Below are 25,747 nucleotides of genomic sequence, written 5' to 3' on the forward strand. Positions count from 1 at the left end.
ATGACTACAATGCACCAATAAAAATTTATTAAAAAATAAATAGAACCAAAACACAGTCAACAGTATACAGAAGACATTACAATAAAAAGAACCTAAACATCCAACAAGTATGGGACCATATGAAGTGTCCTAACTTACAGAAAAAAGGCATTGAAGAAGAGTTAGACAAGCCTGGCATGGTGGCACACACTTGTAATCCCAGCATTTGGGAGGCTTAGACAGGAGGTTTGTGCTTCAAGGACAGCCCCAACTACTAAGTGAGGCTCTTTGCAACTCAGGGAGATACTGTTTCAAACAAAAAGAATAAAAAATAGAGCTGGTAGTGTAGCTTTGGGGTAGAATGACCCTGGGTTCCATCCTCAGTAACACACACACACACACACACACACACACACACACTAAATAAAAGGATAAAGAAATAGACCAAAGGTATCTGTAATCTCATCAGAGAAATAATTTAAGAGAATTTTCTAAACATAGAAAGAGACTTGGACCTTCATGTACAGGTGACATATAGAATATCATCAAGACAAGATCAAAGAAAAACCTCCCCACTCTATGTTATGTAATAATCAAAATGACCAACATAGAGGCTAAAGAAAGAAACTTAAAAGCAGTGAGAACAAAAGAACAGGTGGTATCCAGGGGCAAAACAATAAAAATCAGTCCAGACTTTACAATGCAAGTCATGAATGCCAGGAGAGTCTGGTATGATGTAATCTAGACCCTGGAAGAAAACAACTTCTAGCCAAAACTGCTATATATAAAAAGGTTATTATTCAAAATTGATGGAGACATAAAAGTGTTTTATGGTAAATAGAATAAATTTATGAATACTAAGCCAACACTAGAGAGAATACTTAAAAAATAAATCATAACATATCCTGTGCCACAAAGGAAGAACCATCAAATTCAAAAGATGTGATATACTTCCTTGCACCTTTTCAGATCAGAGTGGAATGAAAGTAGAGATCAACAAGAGGAAAACCAGAAGAAACTATACAAATGCATGAAGATTGAATGATACACTATTGAATGAGGAGTGGATAAGATCATAAGATAATTTCTTCCCTTATAAAAAAATAAAAAATTCTGGAATTAAATAAAAATAGACACACAACATGCCAAAATCTATGGTACACTTTGAAGGTAGTGCTAAGAGGAAAGTTTATAATATTGTTGCCCACATAAGAAGAACAGAGAGTTGTCAAATAAACAATATAATGACACATCTCAAAGACCTGGAAAAACAGCAAGAGTTTAATCTCAAAGTGAGTAGAAGACTGGAAATAAAATCATAACAGAAATAAATAAAATAGAGAATAAAATATAATACAAAGAATCAACAAACAAAAAGCTGGTTCTTTGAAAAAGATTAATAAGATTGCCAACCTAAGCAAAATAAAGAGAGGATCAACTCAAATAATTAAAATCAGAAATGAAAAAGGAGACATCACCATAGACAGGGGAAATTCAAAGTATTATCAGAAACTATTTTGAAAATTTATACAATAGACAGCAATACATGAAAGAAATTGATAGATTTCTAAGTACACATAACCTACCTAAATTGAACCAAGAGGACACTGCAAGCCTAAAACAACAAATAGCAAGCAAAAAAAGAAAACAGCAATAAAAATTCTGCTATCAAAGAAAAGCCCAGGCCCAGATTGGTTTCCAGTTGAATTCTAGAATACTTTTAGAGAAGAACAAATCTCAATAATTCACAACTTGTTCTGGAAAATCGAAATAGATGGAATTCTCCCACATTCCTTCTATAAGACTAGTATCACATTAATATCAAGTTCAAATAAAGATACCTCAAGACAAGAAAATTACAGACTAATATCTTTGATATGTCTATTGGGGATTTGTATCTCTTCTTCTGTGAAGTGTGTACTCAATTAAGTTGTCCATTTCTTTTCTTTTCTTTTCTCTTCTTTTGGTGGTACTGGGGTTCCTGGAAACCCTTCTAACTCTGGGCTACACTCCCAGAACTATTTTTTAAATGCTTTAAAATTTTTTTAAAATTTTTTATTGAATGACATTTATTTATTTATTTATACTTATTTTAACAATTTTTTATTAAACATAAATGGCATACATTTAAACTATATTTGGTGCCTCTTCCCCGCCCCTATTTTCCCTTCCCCCCTCCCACCAATGGTTGTCCAGGGTAACCATGTCATATTCATAATTTTACACATATTCGGATGTAGACCCTCATTAATCAAGATCAGCCTTCCTCCTCTCCTATCTTTCCATTCAAACTTTGCTGATATTTCCCCTCCATTATCTGGAGTCCCACTGGTATCCTCTGTGTTCCTTAGTTTGGGCATATTGGAGGATACATATGTATCTTCTCCTTCTGTGCTTGGCTGATCTCACTTAACATAATGTTCTCCAGGACTTTCCATCTTCTTGCAAATGATATAATTTTGTTCTTCTTTATAGCTGAATAGAATTCCATTGTGTGGAAAGTTTTGCTATCCATTCATCTGCTGATGGAGACCTGGGTTAATTCCATATTTTGGCTATTATGAATTGTGCTGCTATGCTGCTATGAACATAGGTATGCATATGTTGCTATAGTTCTCTGAATTCAACCCCTTTGGAAAGATACCCAGGAGAGGTAGAGCTGGATCGTATGGTGGATCTATTCCCACCTTTCTTAGGAATCTCCACACAGATCTCCATAGTGGCTGAACTAGTTTGCATTCCCACCAACAGTGTAAAAGAGTTCCTCTTCCCCACATCCTCACCAGCATTTGTTGTTATTTGATTTCTTTATGCTTGCCACTCTGATTGGGGTTAGATGGAATCTCAGTGTAGTTTTGATTTGCATCTCCCAGATGACTAGTCATGTAAAACATCTTTTCATGCATCTATTAGCTCTTTGTATCTCTTCTTTTGTGAAGTGTCTATTCAGTTCCTTTGCCCATTTCTTGATTGGGCTGTTTGTTTTGCTAGTGTAGAGTCTTTTGAGCTCTTTGTATATTCTGGATATTAGCCCCCTATCAGAATGGTGGCTGGTAAAGATCTTTTCCATTCTGTAGGCTTCCTCTTTATGTTATTGATAGTTTCCTTTGATGAGAAGAAACTTTTTAGTTTGATGGCAATGTGGATTAGGAAACATAATCCAAATATATGTTGTCTGCAAGAAACTCACCTTACAGCCAAAGACATTCACAGACTGAAAGTGAAAGGATGGAAAAAGATATACCATGCTATTGGTGACCAAAAAAAGAACAGGGGTAGCAAACCTGATATCCAACAAAACAGACTTTAAACTATAACACATCAAAAGAGACAAATCAGGGCACTTCCTTTTATTAAAAGGAACAATACACCAAAAAGATATAATGATAGTAAATATTTATGTCCCAAACATGGTGCAACCACATTTGTAAAACAAACCCTTCTGGACATCAGATCCCAAATAGACCCAAATGCAATAATTCTGGGAGACTTTAATACACCTCTCACACCACTGGATTGATCTTCAAGGCAAAAGATGAGTAAAGACTCTTCAGAACTAAAGGAAACCATAAACCAAATAGACCTAATAGACATTTACAGAATATTTCTACCAGGAACTACAGAATACACATTCTTCTCAGCAGCCCATGGAACCTTCTTCAAAATAGACCACATCCTGGGACACAAAGAAAATGCCAGAAAATTAAAAATATGTGATATAATTCCTTGCATCTTTTCAGACCATAATGGAATAAAAGTAGAAATCAACAACAGGAAACTCAAAAGAAAGTATTCAAATACATGGAGATTGAATAATACACTATTGAAGATGAATGAATAAGAGCAGAAATTAGGGAAGAAATAAAAATTATGGAAACAAATGAAAACAGAGACACAATCTACCAAAATCTATGGGACACCATGAAGTCAGTATTAAGAGGAAAGTTTATTGCATTGAGTGCCCACATAAGAAGAACAGAGAACCACCAAGTAAAGAACCTAATGACACAACTAAAGGGCCTAGAACATCTGCAACAGTCTATTCCCAAGGCCAGCAGAAGGCAAGAAATCATTAAAATTAGAGCATAAATTAATGAAATAGAGAAAAAAATTCAAAGAATCAATAAAACAAAAAGTTGGTACTTTGAAAAGATTAATAGAATTGATAAACCCCTGGCCAACCTAACCAAAAAAAAGAGAATCAACTCAAATTATCAAAATTAGAAATGAAAAAGGAGATATCACCACAGATAGTGAAGAAATTAAAAGAATTATCAGAAACTACTTTAAAAATTTATACTCCAATAGACTTGAAAACATGGAAGAAATTGATAGATTTCTAAGCACAATTAACATACCTACACTCAGCCAAGAGGATATAGCAAGCCTAAGCCAACCAATAGCAACCAAAATAAAAAATATAGAAACTGGAATAAAAAATTCTTCCACCAAAGAAAAGCCCAGTCACAGATGGGGTTCCAGCTGAATTCTACAAAACCTTCAGTGAACAACTAATACCAATACTTCATAACTTTTTCCAGGAAATTGAAAGAGATGGAACTCTCCCAAATTCCTTCTATGAGGCCAGTATCACATTCATCCCCCAAACAAATAAAGATACCTCAAGAAAGGAAAACTAAAGACCAATATCCTTAATGAACATAGATGCAAAAATTCTAAACAAAATACTAGCTATATGCATTCAAAACTATACATCATGAGCAAGTTGGTTTCATCCCAGAAAAACAAGGCTGGTTCAACATATGCAAAGCAATACATGTTATTCACCACATAAATAGAATCAAGAACAAAAAACACATGATCATTTAAATAGATGCTGAAAAAGACTTCCGGGAAGATGGCGACCGAGAAAAGCGGGGCTTAAGAGCCCTGCTAACAACAAATCTCCATTACCACAAAATCAGCGCCTTTCATAGCCAGAAAACACCATCACCAGTGAAACAAAAAATCACCAGGCTCCAGAGAGAAAGCGGACTGAGAACAGAGCCACAGAGGAGATACACCGGCCTCGCGCCCGAGGACGCGGCAGACGCGGCAGCAGCGCCATACTGCCGAAGGCACCGGCGAATTCACGGGACGGCTACAGCAAGCCGAGGTGAGCCGCTGCGGAACAGCTAGGCGGGATTTCTCCGCGCAGAGAGCATCTAAAGCTCCCAGTGGCCGAGCTCAGCACACGCTGCAGGGATCCAGAGTAGAAATCAAAATCAAGAAGAAAAACGCCAGCCCCATAGCCGAGGGCGTAGCAGAGGCGCTATATTGCCACCGGCGGCAACAGCAGCAAATTCAGCGAGGCCAGTACAGCTACATCTGCGTACTCAAGAACAGTGAGTCAAATTGCGGGCCACAGAGGAGAAATCCCAGTACTGTACTCCCTGGGACTTGACCCAGTGGGGGAGGGGCGGTGGCAGAGATATCACACCATAGGAGAACGTGCAACCTGGCACCCCCCACAGTCTAAAGCAGCCTCTATCGACTCTCTGGGTTGGAGACTCTGTGATAAAACCCAGTAAAGGAGTAGTGGGGTCTGAGATACTACTGACTCGAGATCCAGAACACCTTAAGGGAAGTCATAGTGACCCAAGGGAAGAACCCAGAGAAGGCACAAACTTCTGAAATCATGGGAAAGAGGAATAATACTGGAGCAATGAATGCCCACAACCCCACAACATCAGAACCTGATAAAACAGAAATTCAGAGATTTCTAGAAGATCAAATCAGGAAAATAACTGTAGAAATAATAGAGGTGCTTCGAAAAGAACTCAGAGAGAGCCAAAAAGAGATAAAGGATGCAATTAATGAAGTAAAGGCCTCAATTCAAAGCACAAACAACCGATTAGAACACATGGAGAACAGAATCTCGCTCTTAGAAGATGAGCAATCCAAAAATGAACTCATAGTTTCTAATCTAGAAAAAAATATCCGACAGCAGGAATCTGATATTGAAGAAATATGGGCCCATTTTAAGAGAGCTAACCTAAGAATAATTGGAATAGAGGAGGGAAAAGAAAGTGAAACCAAAGGGATCAACAATCTCTTCAAAGAAGTAATAGCAGAAAATTTTCCAAACATAGAGCAAGAGGTTGATACAAAGGTCCAGGAAACTTATAGAACTCCCTTTAGACAGGATCGGAGAAGAGGATCCCCATGTCACATAATTGTCAAAATGACCAATGTGGAAGCCAAGCAGAGAATCTTAAAGGCAACAAAAACAAAGGGCCAAGTGACATTCAGAGGCAAACCAATTAGAATCACTCCAGACTTCCCAAACCAAGTCATGAGAGCCAGAAGGGCTTGGAGTAACATATTCCAAACTCTGAAAGAAAACAACTTCCAGCCAAAAATTACCTACCCAGCAAAACTTTCTATCAAATTAGATGGAAAAATAAGAAGCTTCCATGACAAACAGAAACTGAAGGAATTTATGTCTTCAAAACCAGCACTAGAGAAAATACTCAAAGAGATTAACTACAAAGAAGAAATAGGTAACACACACCAGAACCAGAGAAACAAGAGTTTCCATTCAACAGACAATTAAGATTGGTTATCTGTGGAGATTCATTATTTATGTTAGTCTTTTACCTATCTCTAAATTGTATTGTTGGCCTTTATTGTTGTTAATTTTTAGGATTTCTAGTTGGAATATTAATATACCTTCAGATATAGCAATTGGAAATATTTTATCCCATTCTATTAGTAACTGTTAACTCTGTTTACATTGTCTTTGGATATACAATTTTTTTATTTTTTTATTTTTTAGGGAGTCTGTATACTCCTCTGTTGCCTGTGTCTTTGAAATCATAACCAATAAATCACTGCCAATTTCAATGTTGTGAGGTTTTATGACCCAGATTTTCTCCTAAAAGTTTATAGTCTTAAGATTTGTATTTAGGTCTATTATCTATTTTGAGTTAATATTTGTATATGGGATTAGGTAAGGGTCCAATTTTATTCTTTTCCATGTAATTATTATTTTTAAACAATATTTAGTTAAAATATTATCATTTCCACCACCAAATGTTCGTGGAAACCTTGTCAAAAATAACTTGACAACATAGGGAAGAATTTAGCTCTAGGCTTTTATTTAACTCCAATGGTTTATATATCTGCCTTTAGAATAGTACTACACTGTTTCAATTATTGTAGCTTTATATGGTTTGAAATCAGAAAATATATATCTTCTAGCTTTGTTCTTTTTCAAGATCGTTTTGGGTATCTAGACTCCATATTCCATATTAGGATAGATTTTTTTCTGAAAAATAAATATATAAATATATGATAGTTTCACCTAAAAATAGAAAAAAATATATTCTCTGGTAAGAAAGAAAGCAAAAAGAAATATTGAAATGTTATCTTTAAGTCATAAAAAGCTTGGTATCAGACAAATGAAACTCTTATGTGAGATTATCATTTTTAATTTTGGATAAATTGCCATAATACTAGATGCCAACTACTAAGCCAAGCATGGGAGGGAGGGATAGGGAGAGAATGGGGTGGGGATTGGGTGGGGGCCGACTGGGAAAAGTGTGCATGTATGTCTACAAAAGTATGTATCCTAGTATGATGTATGAATACAGTGCACCAATAAAAAAAAATAGATGCTGAAAAAGCATTCGACAAATCCAACACCCATTTATGTTAAAAACACTGCAGAAAATTGGGATAGAATGAATGTATGTCAACATCATTAAGGTAATATACTGTCAACCCACAGCCAACATTATATTGAATGGGGAAAAGCTGCAAGAATTTCCTCTAAATTTTTTTTTTTAATTTGGAAACAGGATCTCTTAAGCCAGCATGGCTGGCTTCAAACCTGCATGGTCCTCTTTTCTCTGCCTTTCAAGTGCGGGGATTACAAGCATGCACCACCATGCCAAGCTGCCCATTTCCTGATTGGGTTGTTTTTCTAGAGTAGAGTCTGCTTTTCTATATGCCAACAATGAATCCACAATAAAAGAAATAAAGAAAACAATTCCAGTCACAGTAACCTTGAAACCAATATAATACCTAAGAATAAATCTAATCAAAGATGTAAAAGACCTCAAATGAAAACTATAAAACATTAAAGAAAGAAATTGAATGAGACCTTGGAAAATGGAAAGATCTCCCTTGCTCATGAATAGGCAGAATAAATATCATCAAAATGGCCATTATATCAAAAGTGATCTACAGATTCAATGCAATTTCTATCAAAATACCAATGACATTTTTTATAGACCTAGTAAAATCAGTCATGAATTTTCTACAGAGAAAGAAAAGACCCAAAATATCCAAAGCAATTCTCAGCAATAAGAATCATGCAGGAGGCATCACAATCCCTGACTTCAAATTATACTACAGAGAAATAGTAGTTAAGACAGTATGGTATTGGCACAACAACTGGCACACAGACCAATAGAACAGAATAGAAGATACAGAACAAATTCACACACTTATAGTCAGTTAATCTTTGACAAAAGGGCCAAATTTATATCCTAAAGAAAAGACAGCCTTTTTATCAAATTGTTCTGGGAGAACTGGCTATTTATTTGTAGAAAGATGGAACTAAATCTTTACCTCTCACCGTGCACACAAATCAACTGAAGATTAATCAAAGACCTGGAAATCAGACCAGAAACTGTGAAGCTATTAGAGGAGAGTGTAGGTTCAACATTTCAACATGTAGGCACAGGTAGTAATTTCTTTAATAGTATCTCCAAAGTACAGAAAATTAAAACAAGAACTAACAAGTGGGATGGCATAAAAGTAAAAAGTTTCTGCTCATCAAAGGAAATCATAAAGAATATAAGGAGAAGCCTACAGAATGGGAGAGGATCTTTACCAGCGAGTCCTCTGATAGAGGCTAATATCCAGAATATACCAAGAGCTCAAAAGACTCTACACTAACAAAACAAATAACCCTATCATAAATGGGCAACTGAATTGAATAGACACTTCATAATAGAGATACAAATGGCCAATAGATACATGAAAAAATTATCAACATCATTAGCTTTTGGGGAGATGCAAATCAAAACTACACTGAGATTCTACCTAAGCCCATTCAGAGTGGCAAGCATAAAGAAGTCAAATAACAACAAATGCTGATGAGGATGTGGAGAAATAGGAACTCTTTTACACTGTTGGTAGGAGTGCAAACTAGTTCAGCTGCTATGAAGATCAGTGTGAAGATTCCTTAGAAAATTAGGAATGTATCCACCATATGATCTGGCTATATCACTACTGGGTATCTTTCCTAAAGGGATGAAATCAGAGAACTACAGTAACATATGCATACCCATGTTCATAGCAGCATGATTCATAATAGCCAAAATATAGAACCAACCTAGGTCTCCAACAACAGATGAATGAACAAAATTATGGGAATTACAAAAAAGGGAATTCTATACAGCAATAAAAAAGATCAAAATCATGTAATTTGTAAGAAGATGGAAATACCTGGAGAATATTATGTTAGGTGAGATTAGCCAAGTACAGAAAGAGAAGGGACATGTTTTCTCTAATATCCTCAGGAAAGCAAGTATGAGTGATATCAGAGGGACTGCATATAATAGAGATGAAACCTCAGTGAAGCCAGGAAGAAGAAAAGGGGAGGAAGAAGGCTGAAGTTTATTAATGGAAAAGCTACAATTGAATATGTGTATACCTGTGAATATAACATTGTTAACATGGACCTTCAGTATTGGGAGGAAGGGAAGGAAAAGTGAAAGTGGGGTAGGGCACCAAGTATTGTTTGAATACATAAAATTTAACAAAGCTATTTAGTACTGTTTATAAATATACAGATTATAAATAAACCAGTTGTTCATGCAAAAATGATTAGTTCTCAAGAAGCTTTTGTTTATATTTATTATATTAAATATATTTATATTTATTATATTAAAATTATATTTATATTAAAATTAAAACCTACAATTAGAAATGCTTTCTCACTAATTTATTTAAAAGTAATAAAGACATCCACAAGTAATATTTTACTTAAGAAAAAATTACATACTTTTAGAACAAAAATTGATGAATATGGTTGTGTTGTTTCATTTTTACAAACTTTGTTCATGTCTGAATTAGTAGGAGACACCTGAATTCTCATAAATATATTTAGTATCCTGTCATATGTTCTTTTTATTGAAATATATGAAGAATATTTGGGCTTATACAGGCTAAAGATAAAAAACAAATTAAAACAGGACTATTTCTATATTTCCCAGGTTGGTCTTAAAGTTGTGGGTTTAAACAATCCTTCCACCTTATCCTTCTGAGTAGCTGGGTCTTTATGCATAAGCCATAGTTCCTGGCTCAAAAAACAGTTTTTTTAAAAAAAATACTGGGTCTCACTGTGTAGTCCAGGCTGGTCTTAAATTTTGGGATGCTCTTACCTCAGCCTCCTGAGAGGCTGGCACTACAGGCACAAGCCACTCTTCACAGCTCAAATAAAAAAGAAAAGATTTTCAAATATTTACAGATTTACAATGTTTTCATTAGATATTACATCAAAATTTGATAAGTTGTCATTTATTAAATATTAGTTGGAAAATAGACTCTAAAACCATGCCAATGAACTTTATATACAACTCATTTGTGTTTATTACACCTTGAATGGCTCTTTACAGCATTATGCCTTGGTCATTTGAAAAATGTTTGTTAATAAGGTAGCAGACTTTTTACTTTATCCTAAAATATGACAAGTTACATTCATTAGTATCAACATTGATCTTACCATAAAAATCTTTAAATAAAATTTATCAGCCGAGCATGTTGGCAAGTGCTTGTAATCTCTGTACTTGGGTGGTTGAGTCAGGAAGATAGGCAGCCTAAGAGTTGTATATGTATTTGGCAGTTTTGGTACACAGAACATTAAAAAGTGTGTTCAATGACTGAGATTTAATGAAATTGAAAAACTTCATCATTAGGACATTTCTAAGTAAAACTGGCATTTTTTCTATAAATGTATCTTGGTAGAGAATACAATGACACTAGAGCAGTTTGGTACTACTCATGGCCTTGATTTTGAAAGGCAGTGGCAGTTTTTTCCATTGATTTTTGTACCCTTCACACAAATATTAACATACTGAAACAGGAAAATACTGTTCCAGGATTATTAGGAAATAGTTTTGACTTGTGAACTCATTGAAAGTGTTTTTGCAGAGTCTCTGTGAAAAATCCTGCAAAAGCATTCTGGCTGCTCTGTGAGCCACATGTTGAGAACTGCTGCCTTTAGAGGGTAAGTATAGGCTTTAGAACAGTTTGGTTCTTAAGCCTTTCTATCTGTATCACATTATAAATTACTATAGAATGGGTGACACAATGAAGGAATTCAAAACATGAACACTGAGCCTGGCATGGTGGTGCATATCTGTAATCCAGTATTTGGGAGGCTGAGGTAGGAGGACAGCAAGTTTGAGATCAGTGCATGGTAACTTAGCAAGTTCCTGTTGAAGAACTGGAGGTGTAGCTCAGAGGTAAAACACCCCTGGGTTAAATTCTCAGTACCATGTGTGTGTGTGCATGCATGCATGTGTGTGTGAGTGCTTGTGCGTGCGTACACACACACACACACACACACACACACACACACACTGAAGTCAAATAAACTTCCAGAAGGAATTTATGTTTTGATTTTTCATAGACTCTAGTATGCTATTATGTAATTTTAAGTCAATATTTTGTCAGGTGATTCATAGCTATGGACTATGGCATTGTAAACTTAAGAGAAAGATAATCTTCCAATGGAAGGAAAAAATAGCTTCAAACACATATGCTTCAGATTAATGCAGTTTATGTTTAGGGCTTGGAGAGAAAACTGCAGAATTACAGAAAATGTGACTTTGTGCTTGAAACCATTTACTTTATTTATTTTAACCATTTACCTGAAAAATTAATGGTTAGAACAAATAGGTAAATAATCACAATATAGTCAAGTAAAAAGTTCTCTAAATTCTATGAGGTTGCAAAGCCTAAGAATAAACATAAAAACTGTATGGGTAGTTAATATTTGGAGAAAAAGATTAACCTGATTTCATAAATTATTCCATTCTAGTTAAATTTCCAATGTTACCAAAAAATAAGGCATTTATATTTTTATTTGTGCATGCTAGAGATTGAATCTAGTGTCTTATGAATGCTAAAAGCACATGCTCTACCACTGAGCTATACCTCAGCCCAAGAAGACATTTAAATAACCCATTATGAGAAAGTACCATGGCAGCACATTCATTAAAGTGTCAAATATGTAGGAATGTTAACATTACATCTTGAAGGCTGACATTTTAATTTATGCAATTGAATATAGGCTACAAAAATGGTCATTTTTTGTTGTCTTTAAAAGTAAAATATACTTGAAATGTCATCTATCAAAACCATCAAATTTGTTTTAAAAATGTTCCCTAAAACATAAAGTATGACATTCATACTTAGTTATCTTTACCCTCACTCTGAAAATAGAAGATATTTGGGGACAAATTTTATTTCATAATATTACAGGTAAGAGCACTACAGCTTATTTGTATATTATTCATATGAGAATACTGTAGTCTATTTAGTCTAGTTATATACTTTGCTCCATTGTAAACTGTAGTTTTCTCATATTTTTGCCAGTATTGCCAAGTAAAAATTTTCCTATTTTACCCCAAAGAACTGCCACAATCTATAATAGCTTCAATATTCTGAGGATTTCTAATACCATTAGGGATAGTGGCACACACTACAGTTACTAAAAAGAATTATGTAAACTATACTAATAGACTCTTTTTTTTTGGTCTGGGGATGGAACCCAGGGGTATTTGACCTCTAAGCTATGCCCCTTGCCCTATTTTTTATTCTTTATTTTGAAACAGGATCTCTCTAAGTTGTGGAGAGCCTCACTAAGTAGCTGAGGCTGTTCAAGATGGATATCCTCTGGTCTCAGCCTCCCAAGTGCTGGGATTACAAGCATGTGCCAACATGCCCAGATAACTAATAGATTCTTAAGTGAAAAACTAAGATGTATATATTCTCACTTTAAAATTATGAATATAACCAGGAGTTATGGCACATGCTTGTAATCCCAGTACTTGGGAGGCTGAAGCAGGAGGCTCTGAGTTCGTGGCCAGCTCCAAATACTTAATAGCGCCATCCACAACATAGAAAGACCCTGTTTCTGGGTTGGGCATGTTGGTTTACCTTGTAATCCCAGGCTTTGGGATTGCAGTTTTTGGATAGCCTCAGCTACTTAGTGAGTCCCTTTGCAACTCAGTGAGACCCTGTTTCAAAATAAAGAGTTAAAAATAGGGCTGGAGGTGTTGTTTGGAAGTAGAATACCCCTGGGTTTCATACCCAGTACTGCCCCCCCAAAAAAAAATCAAAATAAAGAATAAAAAATAGGGCTGGGAGTGTAGCTTGGTGATAAAATGCCCCTGAGCTCAATTCCCAGTACAAAAAAAAGTGAATATATATGAGTAACTGAATATATATGTAAGTGAATATATATGAGTAATATATATATGAATATATATATCACATTATTAATATTAATGTAATATATGAGTATATCCATACACAAACACATCAAAAGATAACAGCGATTATCTCTGAGAGTTGGCAAAGGTGGTAGTGATAGAATAGGATTACAAAAAATATTCACTTTTTTTCTTTAATTTATGTGATGTTTAATTTCTTTCAACAAGGGTGTGTTTCTTCAAAATTTAGGAAAAACACATATAAATAAAGATAAAAATAGCATTGAAATTTGTTTATAGTAGAAAGTTTGGAAAACCAGAAGGCATAGAGAAAATAAAAAAATTCATTGAGTTAGGAAATGAAGACATAAAAATAACTAGAATTCAAGGTAGTTAAGTCACATATTCATTATTATTTCTGTGACATACTTTGGCATTAGAAACTATTTTAAATTTTTATAAGAGTAGATATAATATTATTCTATTTTGGAATCATGATTCCTGGGACAAAGTCCACTTGAAGATTATTTATTTTACTTATAAATTAATAAAGGTGTAAATAAGGATAGAAAAATGAAATGCTTGGAGAGATTTCCATTTATATTACTGGTAAATTTCTTGTTTATGTTGAAGGGGGAATCCACTGTGAAATCAATTGGGTTTTGGGGCACCACCCCCATAATTTTTGAAAAGATGGAAGCATCTAATTTCTGGGAGTATCTTTGTTTAGTGGAGTAATGTAATTTTTTTTTGGGGGGGGAGTACTGGGGATGGAACCCAGAGGCATTCTACCTTCGAGATACACCCCCAGCCATATTTTTTATTCTTTATTTTGAAACAGGGCCTCACTGAGTTGCAAAGTGCCTCACTAAGTAGCTAAGGCTGTTCATGAACTGCAATTCTCTTGTTTATGCCTCCCAAATGCTGGGATTACAAGCATGCACTTGCACCACCATGCCCAGCATAATGTAATCTTTATTGACCGAGGCAAAATGGCAAGTAGGAGACATGCAGGCATAACATTTATTCTAAAAAGTCTTCTGAGTACTGTTTCCAAGTGATCTAGCAAAGTCTCCCCTTGGAAACTGGTCTGACATTTTCCCAAACTGAGAGCAGGTGGAGGCATAAACAGGAAAAAGTATCAGAAGACTCTGATCCTGTTTGAGAGTCTGCACTCACTAGAGAAGATATTTAGTTTTCTTGTCAAGCTGTTTAAGAAAAATGCACTAGCTTCTCATCTATCTCATCTATCACTGGGATGAACATATATTCCAATCTCCCCAGGATGATCCCAGTGAGTTTTTGTTTCCTTGGCTTAATTTTTAGTTCCCTCTTTTACTCTCAAGGGTATTCTGAAAAATAATTATATGGTGTTCTCTGTGTGGCTGACCCAAAGAGGAAAATTTCATCATAAATATGGCAGAATGTTGATTACTTGGCAAAACAGTCATTATCAAGCATTTCATCTTTTATCATCTTCCATTACAAAGGCCAAGACAGTGAAATATTCACATATACAGCTTCTCTTGTAGCTAGGATATTCTCTGTGATATATTTTGGCTAAAGAGAGTTTTCTGGGGAAGTTTCCAAATATGTTGGTACTGATGTTTTCCTGTTTGAATAAAGATCTGATACTTGAGTTGTAACAGTCAACATAAAACTTAAGCCTGAAAGGTCATGGAGATATCAAGACTCAAGTCCCCAAAATATCAAGCCACTGACCTTTCTTCAGCAGTTAGCTAATACAAGAACCGAGTACAACTTTATTTGTTTAAATTTATTTTAGGTCTGAAAATCATTCACACCTCACACAGGGGATTATTTTCTTTATTTACTTTAGATTATTAAGTTATATTCATCCTGGATATTAACCTCCCCTTTGGGCCTGCAGGTTACTGTTTTTTTGGAGACATTAAGTCTCTCCTTCTGTTATGGTTCATTCACAGATAAGGTGTACATATACTCAAATGCAAGAATGACTGAAAGAGCAAAGAGGGAATGGGAGAAATGGAGGAAAGCATCAAGTTTATCTTTTTAAAGTAGATTCTGTTTTTTTTTTCTTTTGGAGACACACTATTTACTTCCTGAGAACTCCAATGACTGTGCATTTGGCAAGGACTCTTCATGTTTCATATCTCCAGTAATGACTTAAGGGAGGAGAAGATAAATCTGAATGTCATCAGGATACATATGGTGCTGAGGGCCACCATTACTAATTGTTTTACAAAGACCACTTTGGATGCTTTATCATATAAAAGAGGCAACACAATGATTTCTTTATTTTGTAGGACTCAAAAGACCTCAGATTATTTTGCATTAGCAAGAACACTTTAAGAGGGCTAAAATACTTCTACAACCCCCCCTCCCTTGGTGCTGGCTCAATGCTAGCTACTTAGTTCCATGACAATTACTGTTTTAAGGGGATAGGTATTGTATTATCATGGAGGAAACAGAGTTTCAATCAGAGAATTTCCTGAAACAATTTAAGTGTTGCAAAATAACCCCAAATAGAATTCACTTGAACAATTCCATAAATAGGAATGCAATTTTGGAGGCTTAAAGGTAATTTGGGAAACAGAATTTTGAAAGGTTCTTTCTTTTTTTTAAAACAAAATTTTATATTGAACACAAATGGTATACATTTAAACTATATTTGGTGCCCTCTTCCCCCCGCCCCTGTTTCCCCTTCCCCCCTCCCACCAATGGTTGTCCAGGGTAATCATGTCATATTCATAATTTTACACATATTCGGATGTAGACCCTCATTAATTAAGATCAGCCTTCCTCCTCTCCAATCTTTGCATTCAAACTTTGCTGATATTTCCCCTTCATTATCTGGAGTTCCACTGGTATCCTCTGTGTTCCTTAGTTTGGGCATATTAAAGGAAACATATGTCCCTTCTCTTTCTGTGTTTGGCTGATCTCACTTAACATAATGCTTTCCAGCCCTTTCCATCTTCTTACAAATGACGTGATTTTGTTCTTCTTTATAGCTGAATAGAATTCCATTGTGTGTATTTCCCATAACTTTGCAAACCATTCATCTGTTGATGGGGGCCTAGGTTGTTTCCAAATTTTGGCTATTACAAATTGTGCTGCTATGAACATAGGTATGCATATGTTGCTGTAGTTCTTTGTTTTCAACCCCTTTGGAAAAATACCCAGGAGTGGTAAAGCTGGATCGTATGGTGGATCTATTCCCAGTTTTCTAAGGAATCTCCACACAGATCTCCATAGTGGCTGAACTAGTTTGCACTCACACCAACAATGTAAAAGAGTTCTTCTTTCCCCACATCCCCGCCAGCATTTATTATTGTTTGATTTCTTTATGCTTGCCAATCTGATTGGGGTTAGATGGAATCTCAGTGTAGTTTTGATTTGCATCTCCCTGATGGCTAATGATGAAGAACATCTTTTCATGAATCTATTGGCCATTTGTATCTCCTCTTTTGTAAAGTGTCTATTCATTTCAGTTGCCCATTTCTTGATTGGGTTGTTTGTGTTGCTAGTGCAGAGTCTTTTGAGCTCTTTTTATATTCTGGATATTAGCCCCCTATCAGAGTGGTGACTGGTAAAGATCTTCTCCCATTCTGTAGGCTTCCTCTTTAGGTTCTTGATGGTTTCCTTTGATGAGAAGAAACTTTTTAGTTTGATGCTATACCACTTGTTGATTCTTGCTTTAATTTCCTGAGCTTTGGAGGTTTTGTTGAGAAAGTTACTGCCTGTGCCCATATGTTGTAGTGATGAGCCTATGTTCTCTTCTAATAACTTCACAGTCTCTGGTCTGATTTCTAAGTCTTTGATCCATCTTGAGTTGGTTCCTGTGCATGGTGAGATATAGGGGTTTAGTTCCATCTTTATACAAATGGATAGCCTGTTCTCCCAGCACCATTTGTTGAAAAAGCTGTCTTTTCTCCAGTGTATGACTTTGGCCCTTTGTCAAATATTAATTGACTGTAGGTGTGTGGATTTGTTTCTGTATCTTCTATTCTGTTCCACTTGTCAGTGTACCTGTTATTGTGCCAGTACCATGCTGTTTTTACTACTATTGATCTATAGTATAGTTTGAAGTCTGTGATTGTGATGCCTCCTGCGTGATTCTTGTTGCTGAGAATTGCTTTGGCTATTTTGGGTCTTTTCTTTCTCCATATAAAGTTCATGATTGCTTTTTCTAGGTCTGTGAAGAATGTAGTTGGTTTTTTGATGGGAATTGCATTGAATCTATAAATCATCTTTGGCCGAATGACCATTTTGATAATATTTATTCTGCCTATCCACGAGCATGAGAGATCTTTCCATCTTCTAAGGTCTTCTTCAATTTCTTTCTTTAATGTTTTATAGTTTTTGTTGTAGAGGTCTTTTACATCTTTGGTTAGGTTTATTCCTAGGTATTTTATTGGTTTTGAGGTTATAGTGAATGGAACTGACTGTTTTATTTCTTTCATTGTGGATTCATTGTTGGTATAAAGAAAAGCCTCTGATTTCTTTAGGTTGATTTTGTATCCTGCAAATTTGCTGAATTTATTAATTAACTCCAGAAGTCTTTTGGTTGAGTTCTTAGGGTCTTCTTGATAAAGGATCATGCCACCTGCAAATAAGGATAATTTTAATTCCTCTCTTCCTATTTGAATTCCTTTGATTTCCTTCTCTTGTCTTATTGCTGTGGCAAGAGTCTCAAGGACTATATTGAAGAGGAGTGGTGATAGTGGACATCCTTGTCTTGTTCCCGATTTTAGGGGGAATTTTTGCTGTTTTTTCCCATTCAGTATAATGTTGGCTTGGGTTTGTTGTATATTGGCTTAATGATGTTGAGGTATGTTCCTTTTATTCCAATTTTCTTTAGTATTTTTAACATGAATGGGTGTTGGATTTTTTTCAAAGGCTTTTTCAGCATCTATTGCTATGATGATGTGGTTTTTATTCTATCAAAGAGGTAGGTGGCAAAAATCTTCTCTCATTCTGTTGGCTCTCGATTGAAGTTCTTGACTGTTTTCTTTGCTGAACAGAAGTTCTTCAGTTTAATGCTATCCCACGTATTGATTCGCCTTTTAGTTTCTTGTGGGTTTGGAGTCCTGTTGAGAAAGTTTTTATCTGTGCCTCTGTGTTGCAGAGGACCTATGCCCTCTTCAAAAAGCCTCAAAGTCTCTGGTGTAATTTCCAAGTCTTTGATCCATCTTAAATTGACTCTTGTTCAGGGTGAGAAAGTGGGATTTCCATTTTTCTGCATATGGCTAAGCAGTTTTGATAGCACCATTTGTTGAACAGACGATCTTTTTTCCATTGTATGTTTTTGTCCCCTCTGCCAAAAATCCATTGGCTGTAAGTGTGTGGATTTGTTTCTGAGTCTTCTATTCTGCTCCATTGGTGTATGTATTTATTTTTGTGTCAGTACCATGCTGTTTTTATTACAATGGCTTTTTAGTATAAAATCATGTATTTTAATTCCTCCTGCATGTTTTTTTGTTGCTGAGAACTACTTTGGCTATTTTGGTTTTTTTGTTGTTTCATATAAATTTTAAGGACTGATTTTTCTATGTTTGTGAGGAATGATCTTGGTAATTTAATGCGTATTGTGTTGAATTTGTAGATCACTTTTGGAAATATGGCTGTTTTGATATTTATACTGTCTATCTATGAGCATGGAAGATTTTGATATCTTCTAAGACCTTCTTCAATTTCTTATTTCAATGTTTTTAAATTTTCTTTGTAGAGGTCTTTTACCTCCTTGGTTAAGTTTATTCCTAATTATTTTATATACTTGTGGGAAATCCTGAGCATGTTTTCTGAATTTCTTTTTCAGTTGATTTATGGTTGGTATACAGAAAAGCTTCTGTTTTTTTTTTTGTTTCTATGTTTTGTTTATTGGGAATAATACTAAAACAAATATGGAATAATATCTCTCTGAGTAATGATTTCATTTTGTTTGGGTATGTTTCCAACAGGAACTGCTGGATCATATGGTAGCACTATTTTTATTTTTTTAATTTTTTATTGGTGCATTGTATTTATACATCATAATGAAGCCAAAAATTTGTGTAGACATAAATGTACCCATCACCCAGCCAGCTTCACCTACTCTCCACCCCACTCCCTCCCCATTTCTCCCTCACATGCTTGGCTTAGTGGTTGACTATGATATGAATAAGTACATCATGTGTTTTAAAGAGTTTCCTTCTCCCCTCCTCCCATCCCCACAGTTAGGTTGCCTTATTTGCTTCTCTATAGGATCTTCTTTTTCACCAGAAGTTCCTCCTATGACCCCTTTCACCTTAGCTTTCACATATTATGGAAAGCATCAGATTTCTTACTTTTTATGACTGACTAATCTTGCTTAGCACAATGTCCTCAGGATCCATCCATTTCTCTGTAAATGCTGCAATTGTGTATTTTTTATGGCTGAGTAAAATTCCATTGTGTACATATCCCATAGTTTTGTAATCCATTCATCTTTTGATGGACATCTTGGCTGGTTCCATAGTTTGGCTATGGTGAATTGTGCAGCTATGAACATAGGTACACATGCATTAATTTGGTAGTTTGGCTTCCATTCTTTTGGGTAGATACTTAGAAGTGGTATTGCTGGATTGAATGAAAAATTTGTTCCTATTCTTCTGAGAATTCTGTTTTTTTAAGATTGATTTTGCTGAATTTGCTGATCAGTTCTATAAGCCTTTTGGTTTTGTTTGTTGGGTCTTCTAAGTATAGTATCATGTCATCTGTAAATAGTTAAAGTTTGCATTCTTCTTTTCCTATTTGTATTCCTTTGATTTCCTTTTCTTGCCTTATTGCTTTGGCTTGAGTCTCAAGTACTATATTGAAAAGAAGTGGTGGCAATGGTCATTCTTGTCTTGTTCCTGTTTTGGGGGGAATTCTCAAAGTTTTTCCCCATTTAATATGATGTTGGCTGTGAGTTTATTGTAAATTGACTTTATGATGTTGAGGTATGTTCCTCTATTTTGATTCTCAATGGTGCTTTTTTGATTCTCAATGGTGCTTTTAGCATAAATGGATGTTGGATTTTATCAAATACTTTTTCAGCATCTATTAAAATGATCATGTGATTTTTGTCTTTTTTCTGTTTATGTGATATATTATGAATTGTTTCTCTCTCTCTCTCTCTCTCTCTCTCTCTCTCTATATATATATATATATATATATATATATATATATATTTGGTGGTACTGGGGTGCCTGGAAACCCTTCTATCTCTGGGCTACACTCCCAGACCTACTTTTATATTTTTACTTGGAAACAAGTTCTCTTAAGCCAGTGCTGGTGGCTTCAAGCATGCATGATCTTCCTGTCTCCGCCTCCCAAGCATCGGGATTACAAGCGTGTGCTACCACTCCCGGCATTGGTTTTCATATGTTGAACCAGCCTTGCATCCCTGGGATAAAGCCTACCTGGTCATGGTGTATGATTTTCTTGATGTGGTTTTGAATGTGTGTTGCTAGTATTTTGTTTAGCAATTTTGCATCCAAGTTCATCAAAGGTATAGGCCTGTAGTTTTCCTTCTTTGAACTGTTTTTTATTTCATTTTGGTATTAGTGTGATGGTGCCTTTATAGGCTATATTTGGGAGAGTTCTGTTTCTATTTCATGAAATAGATTGAGGAGTATTGGGATTATCTCTTCTATAAAGATTTATAGAATTCACTTGGGAAGCCATGTTGTCCTGGGCTTTACTTTGAAGTTAAGCTCTTCATTGCTGTTTCAATCTCTTTGATTGCTAATGGTTGGTTTAGATTTTTTATTACTTATTGACTCAGTTTAGGAAGGTTGTATTCATTTAGAAAGTTGTCAATTTCCTCCAGATTTTCCATTTTGCTGGAGTGTGGTTTTTCAAAGTAGTTTCTGATAATCCTCTGGATTTCTGCACTGTCAATAGTAATATCTCATTTTTCATCTTTTATCTTTATAATGTGGGTTTATTCTCTCTTTTTATTAGTTAAGTTGGCTAGTGGTTTATCTATCTTGTTAATTTTTTTTGAGGAACCAGCTTTTGGTTTTGTTGATTTTCCATATTTTTTATTCTCTACTTTCTTTATTTCTGCTCTGATTTTAACAATTTCCTGTGTTTTACTGGCATTGGGGTTAGATTGGTTCTGTTTTTCAAGGGCTTTGAGCTATGTCTTTGAGTTTTTTATTTGATGATTTTCTGTTTTTCTTATGTGAGCACTCAGTACTATAAATTTTCCTCTTAATACTGCCTTCCAAGTGTCTCAGAGATTTTGATATGTTGTATTTCTATTTTCATTTGTTTCTAGAAATTTCTTGATTTTACCCCTTACTTCTTCTATGATGCATTCTTCATTTAGAAGTGTGGTGTTCAGTTTCCACATGTTTATGTTTTTTCTCTGAGTCTTCTTATAGTTGATTTTTAGTTTCATTCTCTTATGGTCTGAAAAGACACTGGGAAGTATGTCACAGTTTTTGAATTTGCTAGTGCTCACTTTGTGGCCCAAGATGTGATCTATTTTGGAGAAGGTTTCATGAGCAGCTGAGAAAAATGTGAACTCTGCTGTAGTTGGGTGAAATATTCTATATGTGTCTAACAGGTCCATTTGATTAATTGTATTCTTTAGGTCTGAGGCATCTTTACTAATCTTTTGTCTAGAATTTCGATCTAATGATGTGAGAGGTGTATTGATGTCTCACGGTATTATTGTATTGGGATTTACATGTGACTTAATGTCACAAAGAGTTTGTTTTATGAAAGTAGCTGCATCTATGTTTGGGGCATAAATGTTGATTATTGTTATTTCCTCATGTTGGATTGTTCCTTTTACCAGTTAAAAATGACCTTCTTTGTCTCTTCTGATATGCTTGGGCTTAAAGTCTAACTTATCTGATATCATAGTTAGAATTCCTGCTTGTCTTCAAGCTCCTTTGAAATGGATTACCTTGCTCCAGCCCTTTACCTTAAGTTTGTTGCTATCTTTACTTGTAAGGTGTATTTCTTGTAAGCAACATTTAGATGAGTCCTGATTTTTATTCCATTTTTCCACTTTATGTCTTTTTATTGAGTTGAGACAATTTACATTCAGTATGATTATTTAGAGATGATTTTTAATTCCTAACATGTTGAGATTTTACTTATGTTTGAAATACTCTTTATTCTTCTTTGCTTAGTTGTATGCTGGATGGAAATTCTTGTTTCTCTGGTTCTGGTATGTATTACTTGTTTCTTCTTTGTAGTTAATTTCTTTGAGTATTTTCTCTAGCACTGGTTTTGAAGTCATAAACTCCTTCAGCTTCTGTTTGTCATGGAAGATTTTTATTTTCCCTTCTAAATTGAGGGATAGTTTTTTTGGGTAGGAAATTTTTGGCTACAAGTTGTATTCTTTTAGAGTTTGGAATAAGTTACTCCAGGCCTTTCTGGCTTTCATACTTGGTTTAAGGAGTCTGGAGTGATTCTAATTGGTTTTTTTCTGAATGTCACTTTGTCTTTTGTTTTTGTTGCCTTTAAGATTCTCTTTGGCTTCTACATTGGTCATTTTGACAATTATGTAGCGTGGGTAATCTTTTCTCTGATCTTGTATAAAGGAGGTTCTATAATTTTTCTGTACCTGTGTGTTAATCTCTTGCTCTATGTTTGGAAAATTTTCTAATACTTCTTTGAAAAGATTGTTGAGCCCTTTGGCTTAACCTTCTTTTTTACTCCATTATGCACATTATTTTTAGGTTAGCTTTTTAAGATGGGCCCATATTTCTTCAATGTCCAATTCCTGATGTTGAATTGGTTTTTTCTATGTTACATACTATGTGTTTATTTTTGGAGTGATCGTCTTTTAGGAGTAAAAGTCTACTCTTCATGTGGTCTAACTGATTGTTTATAGTTTGAATAGATGTTTTTACTTCAATGATTGCATCCTTTATTCCTTTCAGACTCTCTCTAAATTATTTTCAAAATCCCTGTATTATCTCTCCAGTTACATTCCTGATTTGACATTCTGGAGATCTCTGCAATTCTGTGTTATCAGGTTCTGTATTTGTGGAGTTGTGGGAGCTCATTGCTCCCTTGTTGTTCCTTCTTTTCATGATTTCAGAAGTTTACCTCTGTTTCTTTTGAAGCAACAATATATATGAAGTAATAAGAAAAATTATTTATGAAGGAAAACACAAAAAGGGAACCACATCAGAATATATCCAATACTCAGATCACTAGATTCACAGCAAAGAGCCTTGAGTGTGCAACTGATCTGGCATGATGGCTGGTGCCATCTCAGGCCCCTAGCACAAACCATTACAGCCAGTTCTGCAGCCCCAAGAAACTCTGTGAAATAAACCAAGTACTTGAAGTGCAAAAAGTGGCAGGGGAACTTCAACATTTTAACAGTCACCAAGCTTCAGGGATGGATGAAAAGATCCAAAATCATGTGTGCTAATCAGAAGCTGTCACTCACAGCAGCACACTGTGTCATCCAGAGACCTGGGGCCTCATTAGAGTAAGATAACTGTGTTTCTCAGCTGACAACTGCTCAGAGCAGCCCTAGGGGCCCCAGTGAGCTAGTATCTGGTGGCCCACCCCTGAGGTGGTTGGGTTATAACCTACAGACACAGAAAAGGCCTAAAGATCCCAGGGCATAGTACCAATACAGTCATAGGGGGTCAAGCTGAGATTACCCCTTATAATTGGACACCCTCTACAAGTGTGGGTAGGGAGCTGCAGGCCCAGGATGAAAGGTACAGAGAACTGGGCCAGAAGGCATAGAGTGAAAAGCCTGAAAGTACAGAGCCCAGGCCTGGAAAGTGGAGAACCCATGGCTGCAAAGCACAGAGCTGAGATTTGAAAGTGCAGTAACCACATCTTGAAAGTACAGAGTTAAGGGCCTGAAAACTCAGAGACAATGGTTTGAAAGTGCAGATCATAGGGCCAGAGATCACAGAGCCCAGGGTGGAGAAAACAGAGCTCAGAGTGGGAGAGCTTAGAGCCCAGGGCCAGAAGATGTAAAACACAGAGCCAAAGAGCAAAGAGCCCAGGGTCTGAGAGTGCAGAGCTCAGGTCTGGAAAGTGCAGAGCCCAGGACCAGAAAAAGCAGAACCCTGCACCTACAGGTAACTTATTTACAGTGACACCTGAACACACAGCAATCACAGGTGAGAGAGGGAGCAAACACTCATACAGTGGGTACAAAAGATGACAATAGGTTACAGAGCAAATGAGAGATATTGGAACATACTTCAGATTCTACTACAGTGAACAGACATTATATGGGTCCTGCATGTGTAAATTAACAGTATAAATTTTTTGTCTTTTATTTATTCTTACAATAGTTAATTTTTGCTGCTCGTTTTGTTATTATATGCATGTTTAATACTTTTTATAAGTTTCCTTCCTCTATCCTATCCACTCACCAATTAAAAGACATGGAATGGGAATGTGGATTAAAAACCATAATCCAAATATATGCTGCTTGCTAGAATCTCACCTGACAGCCATAGATATTCAAAGGCTAAAAGTGAAAGGATGGAAAAAGATATATTATGCTAATGGAGACCAAAAATTAGAAGGGGTAGCAACATTGATACTTTAAGCTAAAACATCAGAAAAGACAAAGCAGAGCACTTCCTTTTATTAAAGGGAACAATTATGTAAGAAGATACAACAATAGAAAATGTTTATGCCCTGAATGTGGGGGCACCCACATTTGTAAAACCCTTCACAACATCATATATCAAATAGACCCAAATACAATAATATTGGGAGACTTCAACACATCACTCATGCCACTAGATCAATCTTCAAGGCAAAAGATGAGTAAAGATTCCTCAGAACTAAAAAAAACTATAAACCAAATGGATCTAATAGACATATACAGAATATTTCAATCAGGAACAGTAGAGTTCACATTCTTCTCAGCTGCCCATTAAACCTCCTTCATATTAGAGCAAATCGTGGGCCACAAAGCAAGCACAAACAAATTCAAAAGATGTAATATAATTCCTTGCATCTTTTCAGTTCACAATAGAATAAAGGTAGAAGTCAACATCAGGAAGATCAAAGGAACTATTTAAGTACATGAATAGTGAATGATACACTATATAATGAGGAGTGAATAAGATCAGAAATAAGGGGAGAAATAATAAAATTGCTGGAATTAATTGAAAATAGAGACAAAACACACCAAAATCTATGAGACACTTTGAAGGTGCTATTAAAAGGAAAATTTATAGCATTGAGTATACACATAAGACGAACAGAGTATTGTCAAGTAAACATCTTAATGACACAGCTCAAGGACCTAGTAAAACAGCAACAGTCTAATCCAGAAGCCAGCATAAGGCAGGGAAATATTAAAATCAGAGTAGAAA

The 25,747-nt window shown here is 35.5% G+C and overlaps 1 protein-coding gene across 1 annotated transcript in view; it reads left to right on the top strand.

Annotated features, from left to right (window-relative positions):
- The window catches only part of LOC308273155 (ras-related protein Ral-A-like), a gene marked incomplete at both ends in the record, with an annotated part of 44,081 nt that overhangs the window by 17,317 nt on the left and 1,017 nt on the right, over positions 1–25,747 (top strand). The gene's annotated exons all lie outside the window — the stretch shown is intronic.

Source organism: Muscardinus avellanarius (assembly GCF_963383645.1).
Source record: "Muscardinus avellanarius genome assembly, chromosome: 14".
Lineage (NCBI taxonomy): Eukaryota > Metazoa > Chordata > Mammalia > Rodentia > Gliridae > Muscardinus > Muscardinus avellanarius.